Genomic DNA, 8,471 nt, shown 5'->3' with positions numbered 1-8,471 from the left:
ACCCTAAACCCTAAACCCTAAACCCTAAACCCTATACCCTAAACCCTAAACCCTAAACCCTAAACCCTAAACCCTAAACCCTAAACCCTAAACCCTAAACCCTAAACCCTAAACCCTAAACCCTAAACCCTAAACCCTAAACCCTAAACCCTAAACCCTAAACCCTAAACCCTAAACCCTAAACCCTAAACCCTAAACCCTAAACCCTAAACCCTAAACCCTAAACCCTAAACCCTAAACCCTAAACCCTAAACCCTAAACCCTAAACCCTAAACCCTAAACCCTAAACCCTAAACCCTAAACCCTAAACCCTAAACCCTAAACCCTAAACCCTAAACCCTAAACCCTAAACCCTAAACCCTAAACCCTAAACCCTAAACCCTAAACCCTAAACCCTAAACCCTAAACCCTAAACCCTAAACCCTAAACCCTAAACCCTAAACCCTAAACCCTAAACCCTAAACCCTAAACCCTAAACCCTAAACCCTAAACCCTAAACCCTAAACCCTAAACCCTAAACCCTAAACCCTAAACCCTAAACCCTAAACCCTAAACCCTAAACCCTAAACCCTAAACCCTAAACCCTAAACCCTAAACCCTAAACCCTAAACCCTAAACCCTAAACCCTAAACCCTAAACCCTAAACCCTAAACCCTAAACCCTAAACCCTAAACCCTAAACCCTAAACCCTAAACCCTAAACCCTAAACCCTAAACCCTAAACCCTAAACCCTAAACCCTAAACCCTAAACCCTAAACCCTAAACCCTAAACCCTAAACCCTAAACCCTAAACCCTAAACCCTATACCCTAAACCCTATACCCTAAACCCTAAACCCTAAACCCTAAACCCTAAACCCTAAACCCTAAACCCTAAACCCTAAACCCTAAACCCTAAACCCTAAACCCTAAACCCTAAACCCTAAACCCTAAACCCTAAACCCTAAACCCTAAACCCTAAACCCTAAACCCTAAACCCTAAACCCTAAACCCTAAACCCTAAACCCTAAACCCTAAACCCTAAACCCTAAACCCTAAACCCTAAACCCTAAACCCCTAAACCCTAAACCCTAAACCCTAAACCCTATACCCTAAACCCTAAACCCTAAACCCTAAACCCTAAACCCTAAACCCTAAACCCTAAACCCTAAACCCTAAACCCTAAACCCTAAACCCTAAACCCTAAACCCTAAACCCTAAACCCTAAAACCCTAAACCCTAAACCCTAAACCCAAACCCTAAACCCTAAACCCTAAACCCTAAACCCTAAACCCTAAACCCTATATAATCATGAACAGTAAAGTCAAAGTCAACCAATGAATAGTAAAGTCAAAGTCAACCAATGAATAGTAAAGTCAAAGTCAACCAATGAACAGTAAAAGTCAACCAATGAATAGTAAAGTCAAAGTCAACCAATGAACAGTAAAAGTCAACGCCGGAACAGAAAAGTCAACAATCCTGGTGAACAGTGAAAGTCAACCGTGAACAGTACACGTCAATAGTCAAACAATAATAAAATATTTAAATAAATAAATGTATAAAAAACACAAAAATGGGCCAAACATAAAATTGGGCCTGCCAAAGGGGAACTGGAACGGGCCAAAATGAAAATTTGGCTGGGTTTTCAGAATTGGACTTGTACAAAAGGGGATATGTTGTCTTTAAGGCCCACTACATCACCCAATATGGCTGTGTTCTTGGGCTCTTCTCACTGTACCTGCAAGCTATATATATGTTGGTGTTGTCATTTCTACTTTTTTTTTTTTTCAACATAATTTCTCACACTTTTTTCTATAAACTTCTTTTCTATGTTTTACTCTTTTTTAACTATACATATTCTTTTTGCTTTTTTTTATATCTACACTTTCCTTTTCAAAAAATATTTTATTTTTCTATTTTATACACTAAATATTTTTATTTACTTTATTTATTTCAAACAATATTCTATTTTACTCTTTTTTTTTTCCCAACAATATATGTTTTCTCTATTTTACTATTTATTTTTCTCGAAATATTTTATTTAACTCTTTTTTAACTATAAGTTTATAACTATTTTTCTAATTTTTTTTTTAAATATATTTTACTCTTTCTTTTTCTCACAATATATTATTTGCATTTACCACCCAAAAATTTTTTTACAATTTCACACCTCACATCCACTTTCTTCTTAAATTATATACTTCTTCTCCTAAATTTCTATTTTCTCCTTCTAATTTTTTTTATCAAATAAATAATCATTTTCTTACTACCTAAACTCTTTTTTCAAAAACTATAAAACAAATACTCCCAAACCCTCATCTTTCTCTCTCTTAATATTCTTACTATCTTTCTCTCTTTCTCCCATTATCCCATCTATCTAAACATATTTTAACAAAAAAATTATCTAACCTAACCTTTTTACCATATTCACATTCACCACCTCAAACAAATCATCTTCGCCCCTACTCTTCCAATTCATCCTATAAACGCACCAAAATCTTTTTTTCATATCATTATGCTTCCCATTCATATAATCATACAATCAAACATGAATGACCATAGACCATTTATACATTATTCTCTTCATTCTAACTCCATCAATCTACCCTTCTTTTTTTTTTTCTCAACCATCTCACTACTCAATCATGCCTAACTTTCTCACCAAACAAACACCTCATACATGTCACACAAAACAAAAAAAATAAAACAAACATCAAACCTCAAAATCCCACAACCCACCCACAATCGCACCTCTACCACAACATTCGCCTTCTTACAACAACATCATTCTTCTTTGCTTTGCTACATCCACACACCGTTCTAATATTTCTTTAAACTTTCATTTTCGCTTCTTTTCACTATTTTTTTTTTAACCCAACCCTAATACTAACCTTAAACACAATCATCATCCAAACGCTATTCCTAACCCGCATCCACACCCTAATTCTAACCCTAATCATAATACTCATTAAAACCTTAATAAAAACCCTAATCCATACTCTAAATCTAATCCTAATCAAAACCATAATGCAATCTCTAATCTTAACCCTAATTCAAACCTTAATCTACCTTCAATTATGCTTTCAACCATCGTTACGTTTCTGCTAATGATTACTTTTACAATCACGGTTTCAAACAAGGTTATCATTACATTTTCATTACGGTTACAATTACGGTTTCCATCGACCTTACGTTTACATTTGTGATTAGGGTATCAATCTTGCTTGCGTTTACAGTTACAATTACGGTTTCAATCATGGTTTCAATTGGGGTTTCAATTGGGGTTTCAATCAGAGTTTCGATTGGGGTTTCAATCAGGGTTTCAATTGGGGTTTCAATCAGGGTTTCGATTCCGGTTTCAATCAGGGTTTCAATTAGGGTTTCAATTGGGGTTTCAATCAGAGTTTCAATTGGGGTTTTAATTAGGGTTTCAATCAAGGTTTCAATTGGGGTTTCAATCGTGGTTTCAATCAGGGTTTCAATTAGGGTTTCGATTGGGGTTTCAATCAAGGTTTCGATTGGGGTTTCAATCAGGGTTTCGATTGGGGTTTCAATCAGGGTTTCAATTGGGGTTTCAATCAGGGTTTCGATTGGGGTTTCAATTAGGGTTTCGATTTAGGGTTTCAATCAGGGTTTCGATTGGGGTTTCAATTGGGGTTTTAATTAGGGTTTCAATCAAGGTTTCAATTGGGGTTTTAATTAGGGTTTCAATTGGGGTTTCAATTAGGGTTTCAATTGGGGTTTCAATCAGGGTTTCAATCAGGGTTTCAATCAGAGTTTCAATTGGGGTTTCAATCAGGGTTTCCATTGGGGTTTCAATTGGGGTTTCAATCAGAGTTTCAATTGGGGTTTCAATCAGGGTTTCGATTAGGGTTTCAATCAGGGTTTCAATTGGGGTTTCGATTGGGGTTTCAATCAGGGTTTCAATTGGGGTTTCAATCAGGGTTTCGATTGTGGTTTCAATTGGGGTTTCAATCAAGGTTTCAATTGGGGTTTCAATCAGGGTTTCGATTAGGGTTTCAATCAGGGTTTCAATTGGGGTTTCAATCAGGGTTTCAATTGGGGTTTCAATCGTGGTTTCAATCAGGGTTTCAATTGGGGTTTCAATTAGGGTTTCGATTGGGGTTTCAATCAAGGTTTTGATTGGGGTTTCGATTGGGGTTTCGATTGGGGTTTCAATTAGGGTTTCAATTGGGGTTTCAATCAGGGTTTCGATTGGGGTTTCAATCAGGGTTTCGATTTAGGGTTTCAATCAGGGTTTCGATTGGGGTTTCAATTGGGGTTTTAATTAGGGTTTCAATCAGGGTTTCAATTGGGGTTTTAATTAGGGTTTCAATCAGGGTTTCAATTGGGGTTTCAATTAGGGTTTCGATTGGGGTTTCAATCAAGGTTTCGATTGGGGTTTCAATCAGGGTTTCGATTGGGGTTTCAATCAGGGTTTCATTTACGGTTTACGGTTTTAATTAGGGTTTCAATTGGGGTTTCAATTGGGGTTTTATTTAGGGTTTCAATGGGGGTTTTAATTAGAGTTTCAATTAGGGTTTCAAATGAGGTTTCAATTGGGGTTTTAATTAGGGTTTCAATTGGGGTTTTAATTAGGGTTTCAATTGGAGTTTCAATTAGGGTTTCAATTGGGGTTTCAATTAGGATTTCAATTGAGGTTTCAATTGGGGTTTCAATTAGGGTTTCAATCAGGGTTTCAATTTGGGTTTCAATTGGGGTTTCAATCAGGGTTTTACTCAGGGTTTAGGGTTTAGGGTTTACGGTTTACGGTTTCAATCAGGTTTCAAAGAGGGTTTCATTCAGGGTTTCAGTTAGCCTTTCAATCAGAGTTTCGGTTAGGGTTTCACACAGGGTTTCAAATTGGCTTACAATTAGGGTTTCAATTATATTTCACATTACGGTTTCAATCTGGGTTACATTTACAATTACAATTACAATTACAATTACGCTTTTGAAACCCTAATTGTAACCCCCTAATTGAATCTCTTATCGTAACCTTAATCGAAACCCTAATAGGAAGCCTAATCAACCCCCTAATTGTAACCCTGCTCGAAATAATAATTACAACCCTAAACGCAACACTGATCCATACCCTAATCATAACCCTTATCGAAACCCTAATTACAACCCTAAACATAACACTAATCGGAACCCTAATCGTAACCCCAATTAAAACGCTAATCGTAACCTTCATCAAAACCTACAACTTAACCCTGAATGCAACCCTGATCGAAACACTAATCATAATCTCAACGTAAATCTGATTCAAACCCTAAATATAACCCTAATGGAAACCCTAATGCAACTTTTCTGCAGGGACACTTTGCTTTGCCTTGGGAAAACCAGCAAAGAAGTGGACCTATTGGGGCAGCAGTTACTACATTTGCCGGCAGAATTAAAGCCGTCTCCCGCGCGCTTTTCTTCTTTCAAGCACCTCGTTTGGTACATCGGACTGGTCCATATCGTGTTATATAATTTATTTTCAATTTGAATGTTTTGGATCAAGCACTTTGCTGCTCCTTATGTTGTTCCGTACACCCAATTCTTTCCTTTATTAAATCTTTATTTTACTTAATTTAAATATTCATCTTATGCAACTGTGTATGTTCGTGCCATCTGCCAACCCTCAAATGTATTGTTTCTACAAAGGAGTCTCCCATATTTATGAGTTATGAGTGCTACTTATCATATTAAAAGATAAATTTGTATTTTTGTTCATGTGTAATTGTATGATAATTATAAAAAGTGAAAAAGTGTTTATTTTATATCCTCTATTCCTCAACCTCATTATCAAATAATCGGGTTAACACTTCTACTACAATAAAACATGAATAACCACGGGGTATTTATACCTTCTTATCTTCATTGTAAGTCCATCAATGTACCTTTTTTTTTTTACGTCAAGTATCATACTGCTAAATGATGCCTAACTTTGTCACTAAAGAGAGAGAACAAGACGTCGCAAAAAAGAAAACAAGATCACCAATCGGCTCCGACACAACATTACGCTTGTTAGAGGAAGATCATTCATGTTTGCTTTGCTGCATCCACCAAGGGTTCTAATATTTGTTTAAAGTCTAATTTTGGGTTCTTTTAACAATTTTTTATTTTTCAGTCCAAACACTAATAAGAAGCCTTCTCGTAACCCTAAACATTATCATAATCCAAAAGCTAATCGTAACTGTAATTGTAACCCTAATCATATAGATTAAAACCCTAATACAAAGCCTAATCCACACTCTAAATGTAATCATTATCGAAACCATAATGGGAACGCTAATCTCAACCCTCATTCAAACCTTAATCATGGTTTCCATCAAGGTTATGTTTCGGGTTATGGTTAGGGTTTCAAACAAGGTTGCGATTAGAGTTTCATGAAGGGTTACAATTAGGGTTTCGATCTAGGTTACATTTTCATTTGTGATTAGGGTTTCGATCTTGCTTACGTTTACAGTTACAATTAAGGTTTCAGTTAGGGTTTCGATCAGGGTTTTAGTTAGGGTGTCAGGGGTTTAGGGTTTAGCGCAGCGATTAGGGTTTCATTTATATTTAGGATTTAGGGTTTCAAATTAGGTTTCAATTAGGGTTTGATCTTGCTTACGTTTCTTGTTATGATTAGGGTTTCAATCAAAGTTTAAATTACGATTTCCATCAGGGTTTCAATTAGGGTTTCAATCAGGGTTACAATTAGGGTTGAACTTTATGGTTTCCATCCAGGTTGTCATTAGGGTTTCATTCAGGGTTATAATTAGGGTTTTCATCTAGGTTTAGGGTTTCGATCATTGTTTCAGTTAGGGTATGGGTTTAGGGTTTCAATTAGGGTCAAGTTTACTGTTTCAATCAAGGTTTCGAATAGGGTTTCCATCAGGGTTACGATTAGGGTTTCGATAAAGGTCACGATTAGGGTTTCATTTAGGGTTTCTGTAAGGGTTTCGATTAGGGTTTCAATTAATGTTTCGATCAGAGTTTCAAATAAGGTTTTGATTAGGATTTCGATTAGGGTTTCAATTACGGTTTCAATAAGGGTTTCGATTAGGGTTTCAATTAAGGTTTCCATCAAGGTTGCGATTAGGGTTTCGATATGGGTTACGTTTACATTTGTAAATAGGGTTACAATTTCACCATAACCCAATTTAAAACCTTATACGAAATTTTTATCGTAACCCTAATTGTAACCCTAATCGAAATCATAATCGTAACCCTATTCGAAACCTTTATCGTAACCCTAATCCAAACCTTATTCGAAACCTTTATCGTAACCCTGATCGAAACATTATTCGAAACCCTGATGGAAACCATAATTGAAACCTAATCAAAACCGTTATTCAAACCCTAAATTGAAACCCTAACCGTAACCCTTATACAAACTCTGATGGAAACCTTAATTGAAACCCTAATCGAAACCCTTATTGAAACCCTAATTGAAACCCTAATCGAAATCCTAATCAAAACGTTAATTGAAACCCTAATCGAAACATTAATTGAAACCTTAATCGAAACCCTCATTGAAACCCTAATCGTAACCTTTATCGAAACCCTAATCGTAACCTTGATGGAAACCCTATTCGAAACCTTAATTGAAACCCTAATCGAAACCCTTATTGAAACCCTAATCGAAAAACTAACCCAAACCCCAATTGTAACCCTGATCGAAATCGTAATCGTAACCTTTATCAAAACCCTAATCGTAACCGTCATGGAAACCTTAATTGAAACCCCAATCGAAACTCTTATTGAAACCCTAATCGAAACTCTTATTGAAACCCTAATTGAAACCCTAATTGAAATCCTAATAGAAACCCTAATCGAAAACTTAATTGAAATCCTAATCAAAACATTAATTGAAACCCTAATCGAAACCCTAATCGAAACACTAATTGAAACCCTAATCGAAACCCTTATTCAAACCCTAAATGAAACCCTAATCATAACCTTTATCAAAACCCTAATCGTAACCCTTATGGAAACCCTATTCGAAACCTTAATTGAAACCCTAAGTGAAACCCTTATTGAAACCCTAATCAATACCTTAATTGAAACCTAGTCGAAACACTAACCCAAACCCTAATTGTAACCCTTATCGAAATCGTAATCGCAACCCTATTTAAAACCCTATTCTAAACATTTATCATAACCCTTATCGAAACCCTAATAGTAACCCTGCTGGAAACCCTAATCGAAACCTTAATTGAAACCCTAAATGAAACTCTAATCAAAACCTTAATCGCAACCTTAATTGAAACCCTAATCGAAACCCTTATTGAAACCCTAATCGTAACCTTTATCGAAACCCTTATTGCAACCCTAATAAAAACTCTGATCGTAACCCTATTCAAAACCCTAATTTTAACCATAATCGAAACCCTAATTGTAACCTTAGTTGAAACCCTAATCACTACCCTAATCGTAACCCTGATCAAAACCTTAATCGTAACTCTAATCAAAACCCTAATTTCAACCCTAATTCGCGGCCTAAACGTAACCTTTATCA

The sequence above is a fragment of the Dryas octopetala genome, chromosome 6, assembly GCF_963921425.1.
Source record: "Dryas octopetala chromosome 6, drDryOcto1.1, whole genome shotgun sequence".
NCBI classification, from domain to species: domain Eukaryota; kingdom Viridiplantae; phylum Streptophyta; class Magnoliopsida; order Rosales; family Rosaceae; genus Dryas; species Dryas octopetala.
Note: the sequence above shows the minus strand (reverse complement) of the source record.